Raw genomic sequence first — 15,882 nt, 5'->3', positions numbered from 1 at the left:
TGTTAAAGGGAAAAAACAGGCAACATTTTTCCATTTCACTGTGGCTCACTGTATAACCAATAATGTTACTTGACCTCTTGAACCTTATTCTAAATCCTTAAATGATATGTATATTAGCATTTCTAAGCATTGAGATCTCCTCTTAAGTATGCTTTGAACTACTCAGTCTAAATGCTGCTTTCTAGAAAGCTACTAAAGAATGGGAAATGGTGTTAATGGAGTTAATCTTGTGTAATTTCAGTGTGGGTTGTCAGGAATACCTTTAAGTAAAGAAAATGACTCTAATCTCCTTAAGCAATTCATTTTCTTAGCAACTGTGAGGCAGGAGTGGATTTACTCTGCCTGTGTACATAAATCCTGTCTTATTAAAGTAAAATTTTACTCATGGAAAGAAGTCCGGATACCCATGAAATTATTTAAATGTAGACATACTGAAAAATACTACAAATTGTAAGACACATTAAATTGTCTTTTTGTTACAGTTTCTTTAATAGCAATCACCATTATAGAAAGAAATCCTCGTTACAGGGAAAGAATTTTATCATGGAGTCAAAACAAGAGAGCTATGTGGTTGTTTTTAAAGGGCGAAGATCAAAGCTGGTTACTCCTTAACTGAGGGGGTTTGAGCAGCAGGATGGGGTGGGGAGTGGGAAGGGTTAGGGACTCAATTCTTTATGCTTTTATTCTAAGTCACCCTTTTCTGGTAAGCCTTCCTGGCGTTTTCTTAGACTGGTTAAGTCAGCATTCTATGTCTTTTCACTACAGTGGGGTTTTAATCTTACATGACTGTTGTTCCCACCCCCTACTCCTGGCAGTAAAGGACAAGTGTTCTTTTCTAAAATGGGAAGATGAAGATTCTTTCTATAAGTGATCTTCATAATTTCCTTAGGTTATACTGAAATAGATTTATTTTTGCATCTATTTTCAAAAGGAACTAATTTATGTTACATCATGATATTAAGATGAGATATCTTAAGGGAAATGTAGTAATTTTATGGTATATAAATTATAACAATGCACTTTTCTTGTTTAGGAACCAGTAGAAAATCTGGGAAACAGTTATTCTGGATTCAGATGACATTCTCCCAAGGCATGGAAAGAGAAAACTTTAATTTCACAGGACGCATTTGATTATTGTCTGCTTTGTGTACATATTCCCTCTCATTTTGATTGTTGTGGTAATTTTCTAACTGGCTGCCTCTATTCTTCACCCTCTGCAGTCCTCGTGTACTAATGTCAGTTACCCTCCTAAAAGTGGAAGTCTGGTTGTCATTGTGTTTGTGGCATTTAGCATTTTAGTGGCTTCCCAGTAGCTATGGAATAAAAGTCCACATCTCTAAACATAGCATATGTAGACCTGCCCAGTATGGCTTCAAATTATTTTTCAAGATTTCAGATCTAACATTGAAATCTTTAATCCAGTTTGAGTTTATTTGTGTGTGTGTGTGGTGTAAGAAGGTGGCCTAGTTTCATTTTGCTGCATGTATCTGTCCAATTTCCCCAGCGACCTTTGACCCATTGTGTATACTTGCTTCCTCTGTTGAATATTAATTTACTATAAAGGTGTGGGTTTATTTTAGGCTTTCTCCTCTGTTCCATTGATCTATGTGTCTGTTTTTATGTCAGCACCATGCTGTTTTGGTTACTGTGGCCTTATAATATAGTTTGATATTAGGTAATGTGATTTCTCCAACTTTGTTCTTCTTTCTCAGGATCACTGTTGCTATGTGGGGCCTTTTGTGGTTCCATATAAATTTTTGAAATATTCTAGTTCTGTGAAATGTGTCATTGGAATGTTGATAAGATTCCAATGAACCTGCATTGAACCTGTAGATTGCTTTGGGTAGTATAGACATTTTAATGATGTTAATTCTTCCTATCCATGAACACAGTATATGCTTCCACTTACTGATTTCTTTCTTGGGTGTCTTATAATTTTCCAAGTACAGATCTTTTATATCACTGGTTAGGCTCATACCTAGATATTTTATTCTTTCTGATGCAATTGTGAATGGGATTGTTTTCTTAATTTTCCTTCCTGTTAGTTTGTTATTGGCATATAAAATGCAACTGATTTCTGGATATTAATTTTGTATCCTTCTACTTTGCCAAATTTCTTTTTTTTGCTCTAGTAGTTTCTTGGTGGAATCTTCAGGGTTCTCTATGTACATCCACAAATAAAGACAATTTTATTTCTTCCTTTCCAATTTGGATGCTTTTTATTTCTTCTTCTTGTCTGATTGCTGTGGCTAGGTGTTCCAGTACTATGTTGAATAAGAGAGGTGAAAGCAGACACCCCTGCCTTGTTCCCAATCTTAAGAGGAACACTTGTAGTTTTTGCCCATTGAGTATGATGCTGGCAGTGGGTTTGTCCTATATGGCCTTTATTATGTTTAGGGGTATTCTCTCTAATCCCATTTTGCTGAGAGATTTTTTTTTAGCATAAATCAGTACTAGATTTTATCAAATGCTTTTTCTACATCTATTGATATGATCACAAGGTTTTTATCTTTCATTTTGTTTATGTGGCGAATCACATTAATTGATTTGCAAATGTTGTACCAACCTTGCATTCCTGGAATAAATCCCACTTGATCATGAGTCATCTGCCACTTTCTCTGTAAAACATACCTTTGTTTTAGCTCTGTTTGCTCTTTCACAAATACAGCAAGATTCCCATGTTACACACCTCAACCTCTGTTTCCCAGTGACACAGTGTCTTCTCAGCTTAGGTTAAAAGTATTGTCTGTGAAATCCGTGTACTCATAACACTTTGTATATGTCTCTACTATCTCATTACTCACATCACATTATAGCTATTTGATCAAAAATCTGGCTCATCTACTACTAACTGTTTTAGGGCATTCATCTTCACATGACAGGCATCTATCCAGTGCCTGACACGTTATAAGTAGGTTTAAAAATACTTCGTGAATACCACAATCATAACTTAGTAAATTATATTTTTATAAAAAGAGAAAGCTTACAAATAGCCAGAGAAAGATTATTCTTAAGGAATGGTGAGAGTGATAGCGAACTCTTCAGAGCAATGATAGAATAGACTGAAATAACTAACAAAATTCTCGACTAGCTAATGACTCACTAGATGAAATTAAAACAGATGGACAAAAAAACAAAAAATACCTCAGGCAGGAGTTAAAGGATTCCAAATAAAAATCTAAGGTGGAGGAATGAATGATGAACCAGAAAAGTGATAAATGTGTTTAAATATAAGCAAGCATTGACTCATTAGTATTACTTAATGCCGTCACCTCTATCACGAGTCCCTCCAACTCCCCTCCCTCTGGCCACCACTAGTCTAGTCTCTGTATCTGCGAGTCTGTTTCTATTTTGTTTGTTCATTTATTTTGTGATATCACAGGGTATTTGTGTTTCTCTGTCTGACTTATTTCGCATAGCGTAATATCCTCTAGGTCTACCCATCTTGTTCCAAATGGTAGTATTTTATTAATTTTTATGGCTGGGTAATATTACATTGTATATAGGTACTGCAACTTTTTAATCCACTCACCTATTTATGGACACTTGGGTTATTTTCCTATCTTGGTGATTGTAAATAATGGTACGTTGAACATAGGGATGCATATGTCCTTTTGATTTAGTGTTCTGGGTTGTAACATTGAAATGTTCTAGAATAGAAAGAGTTGTTAGCTTCTTCAAACATAATTTCAAGTGCTATAAACCTTGAATGATTATAAAACTTAATATTTTTCTACAAAATTTTATATGTTGTTATATTATTTTCAAGGTACTGTCACAAAAATACTTTACTTATTCTTTGAATCATAGTTTTTTCCAGAAAGTGTATATAACTATTTCACACACAAGATCCATTATTAAACATATGCTCAGGGAGGGAATTTCTCATTAAAAATTTAAAACTACTATATTTTAAAATGTCATATAAATTTTGTACTTTTTATTTACCCTAGTACTTATATTTTATTCTTCTTTTAATAATATATAATAAAAATATAACTACATTTTTCACTAACTCATCCCCCCTAAATCTTCTTCAATCTACTTTAGTATAATACAAATATTATTTTCTACATGTGAGCAGGGGAAAGTTGGGGAATACCATAGAATCAGATAGAGGGGGAGAAAGAATATGAAGGGAAAATTCCTCATTATCTTCAATCACTCTGCATTCTAAGGCTATATTAAGAAACAAAAAGTATTAGGAAATATCATATGTATGTAAGTATTGCTACCTATATTTATTTCCTTGTGTGTTTCCCCTTTATTTTTCTCTTTCTTTTTGGTTCATGCCCGACGCTTTCATTCTGCATTTGACAACTGACTTGATCAGTTCCATAGCCACAAAAAGTCATAAGTGGTTGGCTTCATAAGATACTTCTGTGACCTTTGTACTGACGGTTGCTTAGTGTTCCCCAAAGAAAACTCCCTGGGAGCCAGCCTTCAGCTTCAATGGCTGCTCCAATTTCACAGTGAAATGTATCCCTCTGCTTATAACCCCCTCCAAGCTCATCTAACTCGACTAGGTATTCTTCATGTCTTACGGTTCTATGGAAAGCTGGGATCTATCCTGCAATTTTTTCTGTTTATTTCTGCAGTGTTAAGAGGCTTCTTTTATCATGTGGACACTTTCTTGATGGCAAATCAAGTGAGGCATTTTGATAATCAGCTGAATTTCTCTAATAACTGCAGAGGAGTAGAATTTCTGGTAGGAGCTATTGGGAAATAGTCAACATGTATTTAAGAAGACAAATTAGAGAGCTTAACATTTTAAGTTCCTGGTTACTGTTTTTATGATTAGCTTAATGTCATCCAAGAGAGTAAACTAAACAAGTCCTATAAGACAGGAGTTAAAACTTAGGTCTCTGCCCAAACACCTTCAGATGACTTGATAGGAATGTGGTTGCGCAAGTGGGCTTTTCCCCCTTCTGGAAACCAAACAAAAGCAATAAGGAAAACAATTCTTTATAATGTGCAAATGGTATAACAAGAAAACTTACATGTGAGAGCTACAAGGGCAGTTGAGACCTGAAAAAATTTGCATGGGAAGAAGTAGAAAAGTGGAAACCGAGTTCGGTAACAGCAGATCTCAAAAAAGGGAAGACTGGTTTTTGTAAAAATGAGGGGCCTACCCTCAAAAGAAAAAGATCTCTTCTTTGGAAGAGTCTGAGAAATCGAGTAAGCAAGGCTGGTGGCAGAAACTTGCTGAACCGGGTTTGGAGCTAACTAAACAAAGCATTGCACACAGTGACGTGCTGTGTGTGGGGGAAGCAGAGGAAAGTCTCTCTGAGTTACGAATCATGAAAGATCATCCTGGTCTCTCCTCACCAACAACTTTCTGCAGTAACTGATCCAGGAAAATTCAATCCTACAATAACGAGCAGTACAAGAAACTGGTGCAGTCTCAACGCAGGTGTTACACAATAAATGTGAGAGAGAGCAGCAAAACTGGTTAATAGACTATGGAAAGGAGCCCGTAAAGAAGGTACAACTTGTGGTGTACACTCTTATTGTATTTTATTTTGAGTAAAGCAATGAGTTCTATGAAGGAAGACTACAAAATAGAAGTAGGAGAAGAAAGAAAAGAGTGTAGGAAATAGAAGACGGCAGGAGTAGAAGGGGAATTGAGATAGATTTCACAAAGATGCAGAAGACAGCAGCAAAACCATCAGAGAAATGAAGATGAAATTTAAATAAGAACAAAAACTATAAATAATGAGGAAAAATGCAAAAAGGACAAAAAATAAGGAGAACGAAATTGAATTCGCCAACATATTTGAAGATTTAAACACACACAGTGAAAATAAAATGTTAATGGTTAGGCTGTAAAAGGACAAGAATGACCCGATCCTTTCTTATCCTTTTATATAGAAACAAAGTTCACTTTTGTACTTTGACTAAGTACAGAAAATACCAAGGTACTTGACTAGGTATTTTCTAATAACAAGGAAATCTTGGACAAAATATAAATTATGCTTTTCTATGGAATTCTAAAAGAACTGTGGATGCAAGGAAGGTTTCATGAGCTGTTCTAGGGTGAAATGAATTCTCCATCGCTAAGCAGAGAGTGTAGCTGAACTCAACCTAATTAAAGCTGTGGGCTGGCATGGATCAACTCCTAGAAAGAAACAGAATAAACAGCCTTTCTTTCCAACAGTCAAATAAGGATGGGTCTTGTACTATTAGAGAAATAAATAAAACAACACTTGCGCTTTATGCTTAGTGTCAAAAATGAAATTAAAATTAGACATTAATGAAGCAAGAAAATATGATTCATAATGAAGAGAAAACTTAATGGTGAAATATTGAACAGTTTTTCCTCAGATTAAAAAAAAAGCAGTGATGCCTATAATTCACCACTTCTATTACACTCAAGGTCCTAAGTGCAATGAAGCAAGAAAAAATGCATAGAGTTGGAAAAGAAAAAATTAAATTTTTATCTTTGAAAAACAAATAGAAAATACAAAAAAATCTACAGAGAACAAAACAAACAACTAATGAATGGTTTTAGCCAATTCACAGACTATAAAGTCTAAGTACGAAAGTCAACTTTATTTCTATATAATAGCAATGAATAACTGAAAAACAAAAATTTTAAAGTAATACTATTTACAACAGGCTACAAACATGAAATACTTAGAAATGTATTTAGCATAGGCTTACGTGTCCTCTAAACCATTAAGAACAAAACATTTCCAAGAGAATGAAAAATTCTAATGATAGTCATTGAAGAACTCATTATTGTTAAGATGTCAATTCATCCCAAATTGGTACATATGTTTAGATATTGACTAACAGTCAAAAGAGTAAGATGTTTGTGTGAAAAATGCTACAAATGATTTGGAAAACTGGCAGTTTCTCATAAGATGTGTGCTACTATATGAGTAAGCAAACCCATCTCCATGTATTTATCAAAGATTAATGAAAACCCACAAAAAGTATGCAAAGTGTTGTCCAAAAGTGTTCATAGTAATATATATAATAGCCTATGATTGGAAACAACCCAAATCTCTATAAAAGGAAAATAAAGATGATTCATACAATAGAATAAAAATTTTAAGGTACATTGTGGCAATATGTATGAATCAAAAATATTTTATTGCATGAGAGAAGCCAGAAGTAAAAGAGAACATGTGCTGTTATTCCATTTACATGAAGTTCAAAGCTGGCAAAGTAAACTACGGTAATAAAAATCAGAACAGTGGTGGCCTCCGTGCGGGGCGGGCGGAGGGTGGAGAGAGTGGCGAGGAGCCGCAGAAGAAAAGGGGGATCCAAGGGTCTGAGGGAACTTTCTCTGTGAAGGAGATATCCTCTCTCTTGTTTGAGATGGAGGGAGTGGATTTATAAATTTGCCAAGACTTGTTAGATTGCATACACTGAAGAGCAGTACTTTTCACTGTGTGTAGATTAGACGTGAATAAAATAATGTGCGTTTGGCGGCCTTGCATCTCTTTTACTCACATTTCTTCAAGAGTGACGCTGGCGTGAGGTCTGCAGTTAGCTTATCGCCGGGGCTGTAGCCGCCCTTCAGAATGCGCCGCAGCAGCGCTGCCGCTGACGTGTTCTCTTCTGCAGCTCCAGTCAGTGGCTTAGCATGGGTGTTGGAGCCTGGCCACGTCTGCCCAGTGAGATACCCGAAGGGCAACCTTTGTTCTTGAGCTCCCCTGTGGGGCTGGCTGCCAGGGTTTACAGAGCCGCTCTATTCTGAGGCTGCTCTTAACCAACCGGCCTTGCTTCCTCCTGTCTGTGCTGCTCAGACCAGCCCTGCGGTCTGAAGGCTACTCTTGCCTACTGCTGCTCTGTCTTGCCTTGTCTTTCCCAGGCATAACCCTTGTGTTGTACATCTAAATTCATCTTGGCTTTCAACACAAACTGTCCAAGTAAAAAATCTCATCGAAATAAGACCAATTGTGTGTCATATCGATACGTTTAAATTAATTTAATTCCAGAACAGTTTTTTTTTTTTAGAAAGAAATCACACTTTATACTTTTATGCTATAGGCAAAAGACTCATCTAAAACGAATATGTTAATGGTTAAATATAAAGCCGTGAACAAAGGCAAATGCAAACAGAAAGCAGGAGCTACGATCTTAATATCAGATTAGGAGGAATTCAAGCCAAGACACATTAAGAAAAGGAAATTTTCATTTTAATAGCATGAAGAGACATTTAAAGTGTAAGTGACTTTAAAGGCAACTTCAGGATAAGACAGAGAAAAATTTCCCCTGAAAACAAATATTTGAACATGTGAATCATTCTGTAGTTAATTTAATTTAGTAAACCTATGTGGATGAGCCAAAAATATGAATTTATTTAGTATAGCCCTGGATCCAACTCTCTCTTCAAAAAGTTATTTTCTTTAATAACCAAAATATATGTTCTGTCTGAGAAACTTTGTAACATCTGGTTTAAATAGTTACACATAATAATTTCTGAAGTAATTCAAACCCATTCCCCAGCATTTATCTCAGTTGAAACTATAAATTTTTTTCTGTGACTATTTGTTTAATGTCTCACTCAGCATCCAATGGGACTCATGAGGGCAGGAACCTCATTTGTTGGTGGATTCGTTGGTTTACTTGTACTTACTGCGTTCTCCATATTATAAACAGTGTCTGGCCATAGTAAGTAGTCAAGAATTCTTATAAAAAATGGAACACAATAATATTGATGTAATCCCTTATGAAGCACTATAGCTACATTTATTCTTTCTAGATGGAAGTCCTTCTGGAGGCAGAGAGGAGCTTTGCTCATTCATCAATTCATCCATCCACTCATTCAACAAATAGTTACGTGGCAGACACTGTGCTAAGTGTGGAACAACAGATGATAACAGGACAGGTAGAGTCCCTCATCTTAAGGAGCTCACAACCTGGTAGGGAACTGCTTAGGTACTTACCTATTTCTAATATTTAATGGGCAACAGTTATACATTTGTAATTGTACTATATCAGAGAGTTGTTTTTTCTTAGTTGATCCCCACAGCAGTGTTGTCTCCATTTTACAGGTAAAGAAACAGATATGAAAAAGTTATACTTTGCACAGATTAGTTTATTCATTTAAGAGCTATTTATTCATCGAATACCTACAGTGTTTCAGGAACGTTTTTAGGCACTGGAAACAGCAATGCACAAGAGAGAAAACGACTCATCCAGTGGGAAGTGTCAAACAATAACCTAGACATGATACCTTCTAATAGTAGTAAGTGCTACAGAAGAAATAAATTGAATGGTGCAATAAAAGGTGACTAGAGAGAGAGAATTCAGGGAGGGACTGTGAGGAGGTAACACTGAAACCAACAACTGAGGAGTTAGACCAGCCATTTAAAGAGTCATGGGAAAGCCTTCAAAGGAGGCAGGAAGTACAAGGCAATGAGCAGGACATGAGCTTGGAATATTTAAGGAGAAAAAAATGAAGGCTGCTGTTATTGGTGCAATGAGTTACATGACATAAGACAGCATGGTATGAGCCAGATCTTGTAGGTCCTTACAAGTCAGGGCTTCTGTTCTTCATGCAATGAGAAGTCATTTGAGATGTCATGCAACTCACTTAGCATGGGTACTCACAGGTGAGGCTTCCTTGGTGTTCAGTATAAAATAAGTGAATTGTGCATAAACTTGATTTGAAAGAAAACAGGGACTCAATAGAGAAGTTGAAAGTGATTACGTTGCAATGGGCTGGGGAGTTTTCCTTAGGCCATTGGGTCACCTTGGAAACACTAAAGGTGTTCAGTCTTCTTCAGAGGTATGTGTTTGGGCAGGAGAGAAGGGTGGTAATGCCGAGGAGACAGCATATCCAGTAGCATCATTTGGGTCTATCCACAGCACTTCTTTTTAGTGCTGCTGCCTTTCACGAGCATACCATTTTTACTGGGTTTCAGTTTCTGGTTTGTATATTCTATGTTCAGTCATTTTCACCGTTGCTGGAACTGAGTTGTTTCAGCACCTCATGTCCTCCTACGAGTTGACTGGCAATGCATTTGCAGCTACCCGTTTTTTCGGGGGCACTGTCTTTGGACATCCAGGGCTGCTTTGCCCAGGAACCTTCCATAAGGACTTTCTGTTGTAGCCGTATGTAATATCTGATTTCTTTTGTCTACCAAGACTCTATTTCCCTTTCCAATGGTACTCTGATTTGCTCTTTTCAAATTAACTCCCATTTGTAGTGTACAGTATAGGCATGATGGACATCCAAGTGCTTGCTTTGCTCCTACAGGAGAAACCAAAGAATTATTTGGCTCCTTTCTTAACGCTCTCTCTGACCTTCCCCAGTATTGTCAAGAGAGAGGTAAGAGACGTAAATATGGCTAATCAGCTGCTCTCCTGGGACACTGACTCTCGCATGAAATAAAGCAGAGAGAAGAAACTGTTGTTCATCTCTCAGCAGTCGTGGGTATGTAGGATCGGGAAGACCTGGAGCTTTTCCAGCCTTGTTCTTCAGCTCTCCCTTAGGACCTGTGAGCTACTCTTATCATTATGTTTCATTTTGACTTAAGTTAGCCAGGTTTGGTTTCTGTTACTTGTTACTAAAGAGTCGTAAGTAATATACAAGTCATACCAGGGGCTTTCCATTCCCACAAATGAATCCTCTAGGGAAGTAAGTCCTCCTAGGAAAATAGATAGCCAAGTTGATAATAAATGTTAACCATGGTTTTAATGTTAGAATATATTATACTTGCCAGATACTATTTGCATTTGCATAAGAAATGCTTTAATGGAAGAAATGTTCTGATAATAATGTGGTAACATCTTACCCAGAAGTTACCCAGGCACCAGCTGAACAATATTCTCACACTTCTGGCACAACAGACAGAGGGTTCACAGTGACACTGGCAGAAGCCAAAAGAACAAAGAGGAAGGATGCAGGGAGACGAAGGAAGCAGGAATTTGTTCTAGATGTACACTCCTTAAAAGCGCCTCAAAGCTTTTGTAAACTTAATTTTAACTTAAGCACAGCTTCCTCTTCTCGTATATATTTTAAATTTGTGTTTTCTCTCTGAGTTTCAACTTGGCATTTTTAAAATTCCCAAAATAAGTAGAGATGATACAATACAGTTTTTATACTTTGTAAGACCGTGTTGTGATAAGATTTAACTATTCTTTTAAAGATTTTACTTATTTATTTTTAGAAGGAGAGGAAGGGAGAAAGAGAGGGAGAGAAACATTAATGTGTGGTTGCCTCTCGCGTGCCCCCTACTGGGGACCTGGCCTGCAACCCAGGCATGTGTTTGACTGGGAATTGAACCAGCGACCCTTGTGGTTACCAGGCCAGCACTCAATACACTGAGCTACACCAGCCAGGGCAGGTTTAACGGTTTTTAAAAATGCTATAAGAATGTCTTAAAATTAAGTTTTCCTTTTCCTAACTTCTTTCAGGGCCAATAAAAATTAGTATTTTTGAAACTGCATATAACTTTATTAAACCCAAAATCTGAAATAAGCATTAAAATCAGGAAATAAAATTTAAAATTAAGGTTATTTCCTAATAGTATTACTTTGTCTAAAGATAGAAGATTTTCTTTGAAAAGATTAATGTTATGTTTACTTTGGCTTACATTTTCTTTTATTTATTTTTGGACTCTGGTCTCTGATTATCTCATAATCATTTATTTCAAATCATCCCTCAAATAGTAAATAATAAACTGTTTTAAGACTTATAGTCTATATGTTGGAAATGAGTCATTATGTGCAGCTGTTTTCCTCTGTTTGAAATAATGTAAGCAGCATTTAAACATTTTATAATATTACACCTTAATTCTTGGCTTTCTCTAACATGAATGGACTAAGTACTCTTAATATATTTAGTCTCATTAATACTGCTATTAAAAAAAATCTCTATCCCTCATTTTGATTACCAGTTCCAATCATCCCTATTTTGCTCACCCAGTAGGTTTGCTAAGAACATTCCGAGTTGAACCTTCCTGTCTCTAAACCTTGTCTAACACAGGATCGTAGGTTTCCTTGCGATACAGGGAGTGAGGCCCTATAACCAGGCGTTTAGAATCACAGACTCCAGCTGGATGGCCTTGGGTGAATCCCTGCTCTGTTACTTTCCCTGTGGGCAGGCGGCGACTCAACTTCTCTTAGTGGTATCCTCTTGTGGTTAAAACGACTCTACAATAAATGTCTGCTCCTATTTTTTTGAATAATGATATCATTTCTCTAGCACGTTAGCACACTTTATTGGATTTAATCCTGATAATATTCTATTAGCTATATGTTATTATCCTTACTTTATAACTAAAGACCCTGTTGCTTAAAGAAACTAAGAGCTTGCGTGAGATGATACTGTAAGAGGTGAAGCCAAGGCTTGAGCTGAAGGCCATTCACCCACACTGCAGTACTTTGCCTATAGGCAGTACTAAATTAAGTGATTGATGAGTTGGCTCTTGATTGAAATCTTTTCCTACTCGGGCTTCCTTGCTTGAAGACAACTGTTCATTTCTTTGGGTTTTTCTCCACTCATTTCTCTTCAAACTTCCCCTCTTCCCACTTGAAGAATTTTTACAACAGCGGAGGGTTAGTTATGTGTTAGCTACCATTTCACTAAGTCTAATCAGACTTTGAAATTTCCTGCTTGGTTTGCAAAGTCAGCCTCTATTTATTTCGTGCTTTCCAACCTCATCTTCCCTTGATCACCTTTCTGTGACTGCATAGCTGAGTCACTCTTTCATGTTCACTGCCCCATCGCTCACTTCCTTTCTTCCCCTCAAGCCATTACATCTGTCCTTCCTTACAAAATATGTTTCTTGTTGGTTGAATCTGTTTTTAATTCAAGTCTTCAATCATCCTTCATTGCTTGGAGTACTTACAGCTTGTCCAAAAGCCCATTTGTAATTTTATCCTTTTACTTTAGATTTCTCCTTCTCTTCCTTTTTTTTTTTTTCCTTTAAGGAATCTTGTTCTATTGGTGTTCTTATGGTATTATTTCTTTATCTATTGTTTGTTCAAACTTTATTATTTTTCTATGTTCACCATAGCAGAATTAGTTGAAATTTATCTGTTAATAATCATACCTTTTACCATTAGAGCTCACTATAATTTATACTACATGGATTGAATTCTGAAAACTTACCTCTGCCTCTTTTTTATAAATCTAAATAAAAAACTAGGATTTTTATTTTGTTCTAAAGATGATGGGATTTCAGATGTTGGTAAAATTTGGGTAAGATAAACATTTCTATGAAAACTTGGGTAGACTAAAATCCAACATCAAGATAAATAAGCAGATTTTATACTGCTTACTTAGTATAAGTTCAGCATCTGTAAAAGACCTGAGTTTCTTTTTCTCCTTGTTGATGTAGGGAGCTTATGATACTGCTTACCTCTGTATCTGAATGGCTTTTTTTCTCACAGTAGCATGCAGGTGGATGTTATGATCCAAAGTTACTCAACCTCTTGGGTTGAAGGATTTTTCCCTCTCAGAGTTTGGCTATAAAGCCTGGAGCCTAAAGAGCAAAAACTCCATAGGCTCACATTTGCAAGCAAATGTCTTATTTCAGGTTCCTAGTAATAACACAGATTATGAATTATTCTCGGGAAGACCCAATACTAGAAAGCAATACTCAACTCTACCAAAGTAAGAGTGTAGTATCAGAGCCTCCATGCATTGGCCTATCTCTTGATTTTAAGGAATCGTAATTTGATAACTGTTGTCCTGAACTTGATAAAACTCTGCTATGCTTATAAATTAGCTCAAGAAAGTCTAATGTATTTGGAGTTTGGCTCCCTATATCAAGAGTTACCTTATTTTTCATTCCCTCACTCCTTTCCAGTCAAGAGTATCTGAAGTTTCAGGCTAGTCTCTTCCTATAAGACTTTCTAGCCCTGAGCTCAACGTATAGGAAGCCCAACACTCACAGATCCCTCAGCTCAACAATAAATCCCACTGTTGCTGTTGACTGCTCATGCCTATTGCCTAAAGCCATCTAATGGGAACCTGAGCCCTTACTGCTAAAGCTCATTGGCTTGAGTTTCTGATTGTACTGCCTAGAATCTCTAATCTTTGATCTCAGTCTTATAACATGGGTTCAAGTCCACTCAGATGTCAGCCACATCTACCTGACTTGTAATCAGGGTCCAAGGTACTTGCCAACTCTGGCCTGCTTTTGTTAATTTTCTTGACTTGGATCAGTGCCTGGCTAGATCATCTTTAGTCATGGCCTTAACATTTACTTTCTTATAGCTACATTCTTAGTTCTGCTCTTGCAGCCTCCATCCTTTTTTATTTCTGACTAAACTCTGGTTGAATACCCTAATCAGTCATTCCACAACTTGCACATTATTTTTAGAAAAAGAATATTGTCTTTCTCATTATGCTGCCTTTGTAATTTAATCAACTAAAACACCAAGTAGTCAATCAAAAAATGACAACTGCTGCCCTGGCTGGTGTAGCTCAGTGGATTGAGCCCAGGCCTGCGAACCACACGATCGTGGTTCGATTCCCAGTCAGGGCACATGCCTGGGTTGCAGGCCAGTTCCCAGCAGGGGACTCATGAGAGGCAACCATACATTGATATTTCTCTCCTTCTCTCCTTCCCTTCCCCTTTAAGGATAAATAAATAAATTTTTTTAAAAAATGACGACTGCTCACATGTCAACATACTTAATACATTAATTAATACATTAATGTACATTAATACATTAATACATTATACATTAATATAATTATAATTAATGTATTATATATTGTGTATATGTATTATAATATAATTATAATTAATGTATTACACTAATACATTAATACATTATACATTAATATAATTATGTACAATTATGAAATGGTAACTATTAGAATTTTCATCCAATAAATAGATCAGAGTGCTTTAAATAATCTCACTATACTATTAACTCAGGCTTGAAGCAATCCTTGCCAAAGCTGATTTATTTACAATTAATAAGTTAAAAAGGACAAGTGATAATAATTTTCAGTGAATAATAAAGCAATTGCTTCTCTTTAAATATAAAAATGCAATGTCCTGGCAGATACTTATTTATATGTATATGAATAAATTAGCATAGGAAATAAACAAGGAAGGTCGATAAATATTCATTGAATGAATGAATGCATGATTCAACTAACCCTACTATTTATTGTTCATGATATGTTTCTGGACCAGATTATTTTATTTATCCATGTATATCTGTTTTTTTCTCAAAGTTATGATGGAGCTGAATTATTGGCCAATTGATAACAAATATGATTTTAAAAATTCATACCTGATTAGAATTCATGTGCAGAGTTTTACTTCTCAGAACAAGTCTGAGGAAGATTTTTCATTGAACATGTTTGCTGTGTTTTCTTTATCTAGCAATAGTAAATTCAGGGATGCATTATTCAACATCAGATACAAGTAGCAATTCTTTGTCATTATAAACTTTGTAAATAATGTGCTAAAATGTTTATCCATACTGAGACTTTTATTAGGATGTACATGTGAGACAGCAATCTCAGTATTTGGCACTAATGTCCAAGAAAATTAGCTGGTGCAATAATCATGTATCAGATATGGTAATGTTCAATTGCCGGTAACAAAAACCCAAAATAGCAATGGTTTAAGTGAGGAAGAAATACATTTACTGCTCAAATAAAATTCCAAAATGGGCAGTGCCGTGCTGCAGGGGAGATCTGTTTCACAAAGCCCTCGGTAACTAGATTCCTCCGATCTTGTTCTGCTGTTCGAGAGATTCCCGGACCCAGTGGGTATGATGATTCTCACCGGCAGCTCCACCCATATTCTAAACGGCAGGAAAGGAATAATGGACCACGAAGGGAGCAAAAGGTGTGGGCTAGCTATTTTTAAGGAAAGGTTTTGCACCTGCATTTACAAGATACAAAAAATGTGGTACACTTCCCTCCTCTTTGCACCCCCACCCGAATCA

This window comes from Sturnira hondurensis, unplaced genomic scaffold (genome assembly GCF_014824575.4).
Source record: "Sturnira hondurensis isolate 20B ecotype Veracruz unplaced genomic scaffold, ASM1482457v3 Scaffold0013190, whole genome shotgun sequence".
Taxonomy (NCBI): domain Eukaryota; kingdom Metazoa; phylum Chordata; class Mammalia; order Chiroptera; family Phyllostomidae; genus Sturnira; species Sturnira hondurensis.
This window is presented reverse-complemented; position numbering follows the sequence as displayed.